We start from the raw sequence: 14,220 nt of genomic DNA, 5'->3' as shown, positions 1-14,220 counted from the left end.
AGTGTTGAGGCCAATCTGATATCTAAATGATCTAGAGCCAAAGCTGAAAGGAGAACACCTTTCAAAGAAGAACCTTTTTCCTTTGAACAGAAATTAGATGCTATCATTAAAGGAATGGATAGACTTGGTGATAGAGTGGAAATAATTGAGAGAAAATCCCCTTGGGATGCTCAACCATGTAATACTGGGAGAAATCCAAATTTCAGGAAGAACCAAAATCCTAACACCGGAAAGACAGGGTCTGACCAAAATATTAGGCCCCCATTTCAAGAAAATTGTGCTGAAGCCTCAACATCTGATGAACCAATAGAAGATACTTAAATTCATTTGATGGGACTCAATGATGAACAACAAGTTTTCTTGACCCAAGAGGATCAAGAAGCTCACATTGTGAAACAATTCCAAACTCAGTCAGGTGAATCATTTGACTTTACAGAGGGATATGATACAACCATTTATGAGGTCCACAAACAATAAAATCTGAGGAGCAGAAGAACAGATGTCCCTGAAATCAATAAACAGAAAGATATCAAGCAGCCCAACAAAGGTAAGATTAATGACCCCCTTGTACATATTCTTGCTAAAACAGGTCCTAACCTTAATAATCCAATTGTTGAAGACATATCAGATAGTTAGCCACCTAACAGAAAACCTTCCACTACTATTCCTGCTAAAGAAAAAGAAGAAGAGCCTCTAGAACATGATTTGGAAACAAACCCAGCCTTTAAATCCACGCCTGAAGAAGAGAAAAACGAAGAAAATTCAGCTGTCCGAATTACAAAAACTCAGACCGAAAAACCTTTTAATTTTGAGACAGAAGTAGGCAAACTAAAGATAGCTATTCCCTTATCAGAATTAGCTAAACATGATGTCTACAGAAGTCAAATCAGTAGATCACTCAAAATTTCTGTGAATGAAGATTCAATAACTGTTTTTAATGACCAGCCTGAATTGATATTTGGCCCTGAAGTAAATGGAAAAACAGCAGAGGGACAAGTTCCTCCTTTTTATGTGGCTTTAAACATTCATGATAAAATACTCCATAATGCCATGTTTGATTCTGGTGCTTCCCATAACTTAATACATAAATCTGTAATGGAGAGACTTGACCTTGACATCACTAGGCCATATAAAGAATTTTTCTCTTTTGATTCAAGTAAAGTCAAATGTTTGGGTTTAATCAAAGATTTGTGTGTGTCACTAGTCCAATATCCTGCCAAGACCATCGTAATGGACATAGTAGTTGCTGATATTCCACCAAAGTATGGTATGTTGTTGTCTAGATCCTGGGGTTCAAAACTTCAAGGATCTCTACAATTAGACATGTTATACGCTACTATTTCACTATTCGGTCAACCAAAGAGACTATACAGAGAAACCTTAATGAAGTATGTAGTGAGTAGTCAAGAGAAACATCAAAATTTCCCTATCTACTCAATACATTCAGATATGGATTCTTTTATACTTTACAACACTGAAATTGATCCCCCACATACAATGGAAATTCCGACAAATGAAACATAAAAAATTGCAAATGAAAAGCCTAGTGTCTGAATCCAAGAAATTTCTCAAAATCATGAAACATCAGAGAAATCAGAAAAAACTCAAAAACCATATCTCCCTATTGAACAGATCCCTGAAGCTCCAGATATTAACTATAAATATGAAAACCTTTGGTATTTAGAATTTGATGGTTCTGTGAACAAATTAGGAGCAGGAGCAGGGGTCTGGGTGCACAATTTGGGAAACAATCATGCTGAAGGCCATGCCTACAGGTTAAACTTTAGATGCACTAATAATATGGCTGAATATGAAGCTCTGTTGCTAGGTCTGAAACTAATCAAGAAGTTAGGAGCAACTAGAGTGTCAGTCATGGGAGATTTTGATTTAATCATTGAACAGATAAAAGGGAAGTTCTTGACAAATGATCCTAGATTAAGAGAATACAGAGAAGCAGCCCTAGAGATCGTCAACACATTTTTGGAATCTCAGCTTGCCAAAATCCCAAGAAAACATAACTTGCAAGCTCATAGCCTAGCAATGTTTGCCAACACCTGTAAATTGCCATTTGAACCAAATCATCAATTCATAGCAGCAATTACACACAGGCTAGCCATACTTGATAATGTTAAGAACTGGAAAGTGTTTGACAGTGATGAACAAATCAATAATTTTTTGACCTTACAAGAAGAATTTTCTGGCATTAACACAGATGGAGATATAGTCAGTGAATTTGATACAAATCAAAAACTCTGCTGAAGTATATAGGTGGTCTACACAGCTATTTGAAGCACACCATTCTAATGTTTAACCCTACTAGCATAGATGAGGTATTTGTTCAGGCTACACATCTAGAGGCTAGAGGAAAGAATGTGAACCTAGAAGTTGGGGGATCATCAAAACCCACTGCAAGCAAGAACAAGGAAAAGAGAAAGCATAAATGGAAAGAGAGGAAGACAAATGTTGTACAAAATACCAAACCTTCATGCACTCACTGCAAGAAGGATGGGCATGACGATGAACACTACTGGATTCTACATCCCGAGCTGAGACCCATGAAGTTCGATGGCAAAAAGAAGAAGACTGCTGCATCTATTCAGAAGGATTTGGGGTTAGACTCAGGGGATGAAACAACAATCACAGCCATAGATATAAAAGGTAAAAATTCTGAAGCACCTACTAGTAATTCTGTACAATCTACTGATAATGAAGAAAATGAGAGGAAAAAACATGAGCTTTTTCATATTAGAGTTATTTCCAAGCATCAAAAGATTGATAATTTGTTTGATACTGGCTCACAAGTAAACTTAATTTCTGAAGCAATTGTAAAGAAGATGGGATTACTAACCACACTTCACAAGAAGCCATATCCATTGGGTTGGGTATGTGATAAAGCAAAGCTACAAGTGACTAGACAATGTAAACTTAGGTTTTTTTTTGGGTCAACATTTGTAGATGAGGTTGAGTTAGATATCATTCCCTTGGATATATGTGGAATTGTTTTAGGAAGTCCTTACTTGTATGATAGAAAAGCTATTTTCTACAGAGCTGAAAACAAGTATCAACTCATTAAAGATGGAATCGAATATATTGTAAGAGCTCATAAACTCAGGATTAATTATACTCTCAGAAATTTAGGGCAGATGAAAAGAATTGTAAATTCATGCAAATAATTTTTACTGATGGTTGTAAAGGAAAAGAAACCTGATAAAACCAATGTATTTGAAAGCTATAATGCTAAACAACAAGTTAATTTAGAAAAATTTGTTTCAGAATATGATATGCTATTTCAAGAACCTAAAGGTTTGCCACCCAAAAAGGAAATAGCACATGATATTAATTTGCAGTAAGATGCTCCATTGCCTAACATCGGAATGTACAGGTTGTTCGCTTTGGAAAACGAAGAAATCAAGAAGCAGGTACAGGAGCTACTCGAGAAAGGGTTCATAAGACCTAGCACATCACCATGTGGGTCACCAATTGTCTTGGTGAGAAAGAAAGATGGCTCATGGAGAATGTGCATTGATTACCAAGCACTGAATAAGATAATGATCAAAAATCGTTATCCCCTTCCCCGCACAAATAATGTATTAGATCAGTTGAAAGAAGTTGTTTACTTTTCCAAGTTGGACTTGCATAGTGGCTACCATCAGGTCAGAGTTGCAGAGTAAGATGCATGGAAGACTACTTTCAAAACAAAGCAGGCATTGTATGAGTGGTTAGTTACGCCTTTTGGTTTAACTAATGCTGTTGCTACTTTCATGAGAGTAATGAATGATGTACTCAGGCCTTTTATTTATGATTTTGTCATTGTATATCTAGATGAAATTCTTGTATTTAGTAAAACATGGGAAGAACATTTGAAGCATGTAAAGCAGACTCTAGATGTTTTGAAAAGAGAAAATATTTTTGTTAAGCTATCAAAATGTGAATTTAGTAAAGCATCTTTGAATTATTTGGGTCATATTGTAGGGGGTGGTGAATTGAAGATAGATCCCTCTAAGGTTGTTGTCATTGTAAACTGGCTAAACCCACATCTACTACAGAGGTTAGAAGCTTCCTAGGAGCAACACAGCATTGGAGAAAGTTTATTGCTAACTTTTCCTTGATTGCAGCTTCCTTACATGCTTTAACAGGATTGAACAAGGTGTTTCAGTGGGGAGGCAAACAACAGAAAGCCTTCAACACCTTAAAAGAAAAGATTAGTACATCACTTGTACTAGCACTACTTGATCTTCAAAGACCCTTTGAGATTGAAATGGATGCCAGTGACTATGCCATGGGAGAAGTGTTGATGCAGCACGGTAAACCCATATGTTATCATTCTGAGACATTTAATTCTGCGGTAGTTAATTATCCCACATATGATAAAGAATTGTATGCATTAGTACAGAGTGTGAAAAAGTGGAAACATTATCTAATGGGCAAAGAGACATTTATACATACTGGTCATCAACCACTTCAATATTTACACTCACAAACTAAGTTGCAGCATTCAAGACACTATAGGTGGATGGATTTTCTACAATAGTTTCATCTTGTCATTAGATATAAAAAGGCCATACACAATAAAGTTGCAGATATGTTGTCTAGACCAATCATAAATGCATCTACTATACTTAAGCATAACTTAGTAATACATGAAAGCTACTTTGAATAGTATGCTCAAGATATAAACTTTAAAGATGTATATGCAGCTTTAAGTAATGGAAAAAGGGTAGAATAATTGGACTACTATATTAAGGAATGACTCTGTATCATTTGGAAAGCTATGCATCCCACAAACAAAGAGAATTAACATAATTAGGGATGCACATACTTCCCTGATATCAAGTCATTTTGGTGTAAGTAAAACAGTTCCACAGCTGCAAAGATTTTGTTATTGGCCAAAAGTGAATGAAACAGTTTCTAGATATGAAAAAGGGTGTACCATGTGTGCTAAAAGCAAGCCTAGCAATAGAAAACTAGGCTTGTACACTCCACCACCAGTTCCTTCTCATCCTTGGGAAAGTGTTTACATGGAATTTGTTGGGGGACTGCCTAAATCTAGAAAAGGTCATGACTATTTGTATATTATTATGGATAGGTTCAACAAAATGTGTATTTTAATGCCTTGTAACAAATAGATTATAGCTGAACAAACAACAAAGTTGTTCTTTCAGTATGTATGGGTTCATTTTGGATTACACACTTCCATTGTATCTAATCGAGATTTCCGATTTGTTGGGAAGTTTTGGTCAAGTCTATGGGAATTGATGGACACCAGACTGAAGAAGAGCACATCCTTTCATCCACAAACAGATGGCCAAACAAAGGTGGTCAACTGGACAATGATTCAATTGCTCAGAGGCTATTGCAGCAAGCATCCCAAGCTTTGGGATGAACATTTGTGTTATGTGCAACATGCTCACAACTGGGCTAAACATTATTCTACACAGAGATCTCCTTTTGAGACCTGTTTTGGGTTGACACCAAGGTCTCCCTTGAATTTTGTCTTTGGTAAAGACATAGTGGTTGATGGACACAGTGATGTGGACAAGGCAACTGAGTTCATTGAACAAATCCAAGAAATTCACTAGGAAGAGTAGGAATAGCTAGAAAAGAGGCAAGCCAAATGCAAGGGAAGGCATGATAAGCATAGGATTAAGCATAGTTTCCAAGTTGGTGATCAAGTCTGGCTGTATATCAGCAAAGACAAAATGCAAGGTGAAGGTAAGAAGTTGAAGCCAATAAGGTATGAACCTTTCATGATACTTGAGAAAATCGGCGAGAATGCTTTTTTCCTTGATTTGCCAGCTTACATGCACATCTATTCAGTAGTTAATGTAGAAAGCTTGAAACTGTTTGAACCTTCATTGATTGAAGATCCCGAAGAGTAGAGTCAATTTCCTTCTGTTGATGATTTGTTGCCTGAATATCTCAATGAATTGCAGGAAGATACAGTTCCGGAAAAGAAGGTGAGAACTACGTGCAGAGGGGATGTTGAGTACCTCAGGATTGGACTCAAAGGTTCAAAACCAAATAGTGCAAGATGGATAGAAATTGGGCAAGCGAGGAATCTATATCCTCACTTGTCTGATGCTTAAAAACCAACTTTTGGTGTTCCAAAAGCTTTTTCAATGGGAAGGTGTGATCCAAAATGGATCCTAGAACACTCCCTAATTTTTATGAACTCTCTAAAAATTATGCCAAAGATTCAAATTCTTATAAAGATCAAGCTATAGGAGGGAATCCTCAGACAGTTGCAATGGTGATCAGCGCAGATCAACGAGGGTCGTCAATCTAGCATGTAGAGTGGTGGACAATGGTAACACACGCTGACACCAACTGGCAAATGTACGGACAAATTTTTCGTAGCGGAGGTAGTTTCTGATATGCGATTAGCGACAAGTCGCTAATCACATATCGTAGGGAAAACCTCTAACTGAAGAGAAGCCTCAAGCACTTAGACCTGAAATAATTATAAAATGTGGAAAATATTGTTTCGGTTCCATTGGAGTGGGATTCCACAAAATTGGCAGGATATCAGACGGGCTTCGAGCAGTAAGCATTTTCGACCGATTTCTACCCGATGCCACACAACGATCGCCATGCATCCTAGCAGGGAGAGAGAGAACCGCTCACGTCGGATGGGTAAACATCATGCTACTCAGCCGCCCGATATGAACGAAAACTGTAGGATCTGGGGCCCCCAGATCAATGATGGAGACGCTTTCCGATGGATGACTGGATTTGATAAGATTATAAAGCAAGATCACATAGGATTTGAAGTCTGATATGGACGATGCATTGACAGAAGGTCATGTTTCACGGGCATTCTTGGAGTTAACAGAAAAAATGACCATTTCAAATATGTCGGAGAGAACTAACACTCATCCATTATGAAATAGGTGGCCACCTCCCTGTGAGACGTTATACAATGACTAATTATGCAAGACAGAGGGATTCAAATAGACAGAGGCAGGGGAACCAGAATGTCGGGAAGTGGAAATGAATAGTCAAGAAGAAGATTGGCTTAAAAGCCATGAACTGACAGAGAGGGAAGCAAGTTAAGAGTAGTAAGCAGTAGGCAGTAAGCCGGAAGTAGAGAGAAGAATTCGAGCTGACCTACAGAAGTGAAGGCAGCATCGAGCTAGAGTTAGGACAGAGACAGAGAGAGTCAAAGAGTCTATGTTCTCCAAAGAAGGCTTGAGAGGTTCAAGCACACTCCTCTGTAATTTTGTCATGTGTGAGTCTCAGATTGGGCTCATACTACTCTGACCAATAGATGTCAAGAGTCAGTGAGGAGAATCTGTGTACTCTAGAGACTTGGGGAATCCAAGTACAACCTTACTAATTTGTATCTATTGTGTGAGACTCAAATTGAGCTCACTGTTGTAAAATCTCTGCTACGAAGACATAACAGAGAGGCCACCACTGAAGGTTGGACCAGGAGATGTAGCCCAGGAGTATTGGGTGAACTCCTTATTAAACTTGTTGTGTTTATATGTGTTGTCTATTATGTTTTCTTTTACTGCTTCATTGTTTGTGTGTTTCACAATCTTATCAATATGTTGCATAAAATAACATAGGCACATCCATGAACATGAGTCTGTAATACCTTATTGTTTTTCTTAGATCAATTATGGTTCATATGTAGACAAATTTAATTCACAATCATAAGAAACATCCATATCAATAGGTGAATCAAAATTGTCTACATCACCTCCATTCTATATAGTAGAGATTTTTGTTCATGTCTGTCTAACCTGATCAGGACAAACACTTTCAAGTGTCTTGGAGAGCCATTTTGGAGGACCTTTCTGAGATGGCCAAGGTTGTTTAGTTGACTAAGATGGGGATGAATCAAGATTTAGCCTTCCAATTCTCTCAATCACATCACTCAAAGTGTCTTCTTGGTCAGTGTCTAGAGATTCATGAGGGGGATAGCGTGCTTCATAAGGAGATTCCATAAATTGATCCAAGATAGGGATCTCCCCTTCAAGATGTGGAATTCATTATCAAATTCTTGAAAATATTTTGCATGCCTGAATTTGTCCAAGCAATCAAGGTGTCACTAAACAAAATTGTTAGTCTTGGAAGATTCAAGAAAAATTACATCTCTAGATATTATAAAATTCTTATTTACTTCATCATAAAGATGATATGATTTGGAGGTATCCGAGTACCCTAAGAAGATACATTTTCGACTCCTTGCACCTATTTTGTTTCTTTGTTCCTTAGGTATCAATGAATAACAGGTGTGTTGTGCTGTACAACAACCCCCCATTTCATAAAATTTTACTTTCAAAACTATAATATGAAATGGGTCCCTTTTAGATTAAATTGGTATCAGCTTATCATTCCTCAAAAGGTCCGAAAAGAAACAATACATTATAAACCTTTTGAGACAATCTATAATCGGTCTTATAATAAAAAATGAATAATTATTTATTATTGCAATAAAGCGATCGCAAGATCGCATATTGCAATAACAAAGGATGCATAACAAAAGACCCATTGGTTTTCCCCGATGCGACAAGCGCGAATAACTATCAGATATCGGGAAGGTAAGCAATCGTAACAAAAGGCCCCTCTCTTTGCTCCGATGCGATATCGCTATCGGTGATCGGGGAATGTAACATGCATGCAACTAAGAGCCCTCTTCTAAAAAGCTCCCGATACGAATTGGCGATATCGCTATCGGCGATCAGGGATCCCGTAATGACACCAATATAACAACTTAAGCATTCCTCCGATCCCCGATTGCGATAAAGCTAAGCGCGACTTTCAAAAATGATTGATAAGTCTTAGGTATATTATGTTGAATTATTATTAAAAGCCTTTCTCTTCCCGATAGTGATTCACTTGTGCCCAACCACCAGAACATCAAAGCCACGCTTAAAGGAATTATTCGGCCAATAAATGATATGATGAGCATTTAAATGATTGACAGGTTTAAACGGCCAATTAATGGAGCAGTAATGCCAAAATCTCTTCAGAGATTGTATCCATGGCCACCTTATGTTAATCCTCCATTTCATTGATTGATATAACTCTTTTATATTTGGTTTGCGCCACCTATTCTCCGCATTACGTTCATTTTATCTCCTGTGCAGAGCTCCTCCGAAGCAGCAAATTTAGGCCAAATGGGGAAGAAGTTTAAGAAAGATGGAACAGCTTCAGCTTCCGCAGTAACAGGACAACACACTGCCGATCCAGGGCCAAGTAAAAAAGGATTAATCTCAGACACCACATGTGTTGGTCTTAGTAATACTACTTGGCAGAGCATGTATAATTTGGTTGAGGCCGAAGAGCCTCAGGAAACATCAGTACAAGCTACAGCAGAATCAACCCGGAAGTCCGAGGCAACCCTAAAGGATTTGGCCGATTCTTACCTACACCGGATAGCAGCTCGAGAGAAAATTCTTCCATACACAGATGTGGTAAGATGGGAGGTTGAGGAAATTCCAATTACAAACAGAACATTTTGCACTATCGACGGGAGAGTATTCGGTTCATTTCAACCCGATGATTTGAGACAAATGTACCATTTGCCCGAACCAGAGAAGAACTATAACAAAGCATTCCTGGAGAAGTTCAGAGATGAAAATGAAATTGAATCAGCACCTATACGGGAATGGAGACAAAACCCAGTGAAACACAAGCATGAGTCCTCGGGTAAGTACTCTGTCGATTCCTTATGTTCTCCTTATTGTTATGCTGGAGCGATGATGTGTAGAATTTGGGGGTTGCATGATTCTTCAAACTTTTACATAGAGATGGTACCTTTAATGGAAGAAGCATGCAATAGCGAAATAATAGATTGGGGGAATATATTATCTGATAAGTTAGCAACAGCTATTCTTGAGTTCAGAAACAAATCCTGCGTTACTGAAAGGTTCATTCCTCCATTTTACTTTAGTGCCTACATCTTAGATACTCTCTGTTCTAACTCCGAATTTCCTGTGCTGGGGTGGAGATGGACTCCACAGGACCCCATGCCCATTCATATCTATCACCAGAAGTTGTGGAAAGCCCATTATAAACAGCACTTATATCAAGTTTGCAATGGATTTATGTTACCCATTTACTATGCAATTTTTGATAAACCTACTCCTAAGATTTCCTCACAAGCACAGGTTGACTTGACAGTTGTAGGAACCTGGTTTGGAGAAGAAAAATTTACATATGTAAGAGTTTTGGGCAGTCATTCCATGCCTCATGTCCTCCCCTTGTATATACTCGACAAACTATTGGCTCGAGAGATAGCATATCAACTTACATCCGAAGGAGTGACATACACTCTGAGGAATAAAAAGAAGCAAGTCTGGCCTCCATTTCCTTTAAGGTGTGGTGTTTACACTCTGCATGACTACAAGCATGCAGAGAAAGAAGCAAAAAAGATAAATACACTGAATCTCGCCACTCTTCCTAACAGACGATTTGATCCAAACAAAGTCGTCTATAATGCACTAGAACGGGAAAAACTCACTAAATTTGAACATAAAAATGATGAGTTTGATGACCTATTCTCCTGGGCCGAGTCATTATTTCAGGTTCAAGCGCTAGCTAAAATGGGATATCACGACAACAGGTTAGTCGAATTTAACAAACTTGAGAGCGGAGGTTGCAAACTATGCCTCTAGATTTGTTAGCCACTGCCTTGATGACACAGTTAAGCGAGCCTGAACAGCGACTTACCAATGAACCTCCTGCCACATTAGAAATTTTTGAAGAGGAACTCCAGAGGAAAGAGCAAGAGGAAGCGCAGAGGAAAGAACAAGAGAGAATATGTGAAGAGGAACAGAAAAGGCAGCAGAAGAAGAGCAGCAAGGATGTGAATGTCGATACCCAGATTGACCCAAGGTTGCTCCAGGAATGGCAGTAATTCGATTCAATCATAAGCAATCTAGAAAGCTCAAGGGAAGCCGATACATCCAAAGCGGCCGATACACAAGATACAACATCAAAAGAGGTTCCAAGCGAAGGAACCAGCGGTCTACCCCCTACTACAGACTTAGAAATAATTCCCAAAGATCCTTCGGATCAAATCATTTTGCAAGTGGAGAATATACCTTCATTGGATGTCTTTTACAGCCCAAAGCACAGGACCGTAGTAAAGCGACAGAGGAAAAGGAGAAGGATTGATCAACCTTCCCCGTTCCCTGAACAAACAGTGACAACCAACGTAATTTGGAAGGAGGAGTTTAATCCTTCAAATGACCTAACAAAATTGTCCCAATATGCTGGAGCCTATTCGGCGGCCACCATGGATAAGGCATCGGAAGTGAGTAATTTTTTAAAAGAAAAATACCAGGCAATCGCTTCATTACAAGCACAACTATTGGAGGCACAACAGAAATTAGAACAATTAGAACAACAATTGTCCACGCAGCAACAGATAAATAATCAATTGAACAAGCAGTTGCATGAAGAGAAACAGAGGGTAGATTCGAGTGTGATTCAAAAGAAGAAAGAACTATCGGAGGCATTAGCAAAATTGAAAGCAATGAATGAACAGATGGTAAAGACAAAAGATGAGAAAATTGCTCAATTATCGGGTCAAATAGAGAAGTTCAAGAGTCTTCCACAGCCTGCCAATTTCAGAGCAGAAGCACTACAGATTAATAAGGCACTGGTAAGACAAATAATATTATTATGTCATAAAATTGCTCAAGTTGAACCCCTATGTGACATAACATCATCAATAATCGATAAATCAGTCGATGCTAGACAAGACTTAGAGCAGGCCAATGAGACCTTAACAAATTTTCTTAATTGGTAGGACACTAATGAGGGACAGGTAGCAAATTTTCCTAAAATCTTAGAATCCCATAAAGAAATCCTATTTATGGAGTGGCAGTCCCAGTTAATGAAGGCAGAGAGAGCAGTTTCTAGATGAAAATTATCCACAAGTAATTTGATTGAATTAATTAACAATACTCTCTATTTATCTAATATGATCTCTCAGTGTACACCAGGTAAATTACTATCGGCCAAAACATTGGAGCAATCATGTTATCAAGAGCTGGAAAAGAATGGGAGATTGATCACATGTATTAAAAGTTTAACTTGGGACACCTATTGGTTGTTCCTAGTAAAACCATACAGCCAGAGAGCCGCCCTCAAGTGCCTAACAGATGCAATCGAGTGTATCATTCCCGATATACATGATGCCACCTATGCTACTCAACTCAATTCTCGTCTCAGCCGCCCTCAAGAAGTGGAACCGATGCTAGCGATATGCCAACTCAGGTCAAAAGGCAAACAGCTAGAGTGATGAATCATGCTGCCGACTGCCAGATTGCTATGGGGGAGATATTCAAGATCAAGTTGTACCAATTTAGTAGAATTTTAATTTTGTAGTTAGTTAGTTTAATTAAGTATTTATAGACCCTTTCATGTATTTAGAAGGGGTCATAAGTTTTTGTATATGACTTAAACCTGAAGTTGCACTATTGTACTTCAGGTATATTTTTTTATAAAGATTGGGCCAATTATTCCAATTTTGATAATGAATATTTTATGTGGATGTGCACTACTGCCTTTATTTAAAAGTATTTCTGAGTCGGAAGAAGGAATTTGATTTGCGATTGATGTTGGGAATGATTTGAAGCTCATATGGTACTACTATCTATGTTTGAATTCATTCTTTTTATGTGAATTGTTATTTGATCATTCTTGCTATTATTGAATATATGCATGTGTTTTAACAACATTCTTTATACTTTCCACTATTGGATGTTTACAGCGTGCTTTTCTTCTAATCGTACATGTATCAGTAATATAAAAAGATAAGTGTAACAATGTTTTATTAATTACTTTGTTCAACTATTTGAACAAAGCAATTATTATATGAATGAATGTCTATGTTTATTGAATAGTCATCTATATGCCTATTGATGAACAAAGATCATCAAACGTTGCACTTAAGAATAGAAGCTTCCCGGGATAGAATATTCATTGGTATTTTCGCCTTTAGATTAAGTCATCCATTCATTATCACTTATTAGAAAATTAGTCACTCATCCATCCCCTTTTTATTCATTACTGGGAAACTTGTCCCATTATATCCAGTCGGAGCCACCATCCTGTTGGAAATAATACTGAGAGGGGGCGTGAATCAGTATTATCAAATCAATAAAACTTCTTCATTTCCATACTTAGATACATATACGCTACTTCATTCAAGGGAACCCGCTTGTATACGCAACTGTGTCTAAAGCAACTAGCGTATATCCAAAATACTTATGATTCAGTTAATCCTTTAAATGTTGATCTTTAGTTAGTGCATCAGAACTTCATTAACCGTATGGAAAGTCAACAGTAGCAGTAAAACAGATAGATCAACACACATAAGAAACACACAAGAACACCATGATATAAGGTGGAACCCCAATGTGGGTGAAAACCACCTGCTGCAATTCGTTTCTATCTTCCTTTATTAAGAAACTTCTTTTACAATGTATTGGTGCAGTCCTTTACCAGTACGCAGGCTACAACCTGTAGAAGGCTACAACCTTCTCTCGTTCTCCAGACTCTCCTGGAAGGGAGCTCCAACCCCCTTTGCTCTTGTACTAGCTAAGATACTAGTACGTAGGCACCGGCCTACAATCTTCTCTCCTCCAAGTACCACGTTTCATACATTTTCAGACTGGATACTCCTGAAGCACAACACATAATCTGAAGGCCACATTTCATCAAATTTTCATACTAGACCCATAAATATCATTGAAGCAAAAATCAATCAATACTAGCCTCATCAATCTATGAATCACTGAAACACTGAAACCCTGTCAACAACACAGTCACCAGAACATAGAGCAAAACTCTGCAATAACAATTAGAACCAACTGTACCATTAAAATCATACATCAGACTGCATACGCTACTTGGAAGTGCCGAACCTGCGTGTATACGCAACTTCATCAAGATGAACCAGCGTATATGTCATTAATCACTTATTCATAACTTTGCTGCACTTCTTGACTTCAGACATAACCAGATCATGAAATATACAAGGATAATATATGTGTTAGCACCCAGATCTAGTCCATCAAAAAATATGAGTCATTATGATCCTGATCCAATATTAGATCTCATCCATCAGTACTGAAGCTAAACACAATCATCCAAACAAGATATGCAAAATACTGACTCCTTTAAACTGTCATCAGAACCCTTCAACAACCAGAACCACCTATAACTTCAAATATCATAGCTCAAAAGGTATATGCT

This window comes from Pinus tabuliformis, chromosome 8 (assembly GCF_031772625.1).
Source record: "Pinus tabuliformis cultivar Carrire ecotype Pingquan chromosome 8, CPIR1, whole genome shotgun sequence".
Lineage (NCBI taxonomy): Eukaryota > Viridiplantae > Streptophyta > Pinopsida > Pinales > Pinaceae > Pinus > Pinus tabuliformis.
The sequence above is the reverse complement of the archived record's forward strand: the minus strand, read 5'-3'. Positions refer to the sequence as shown.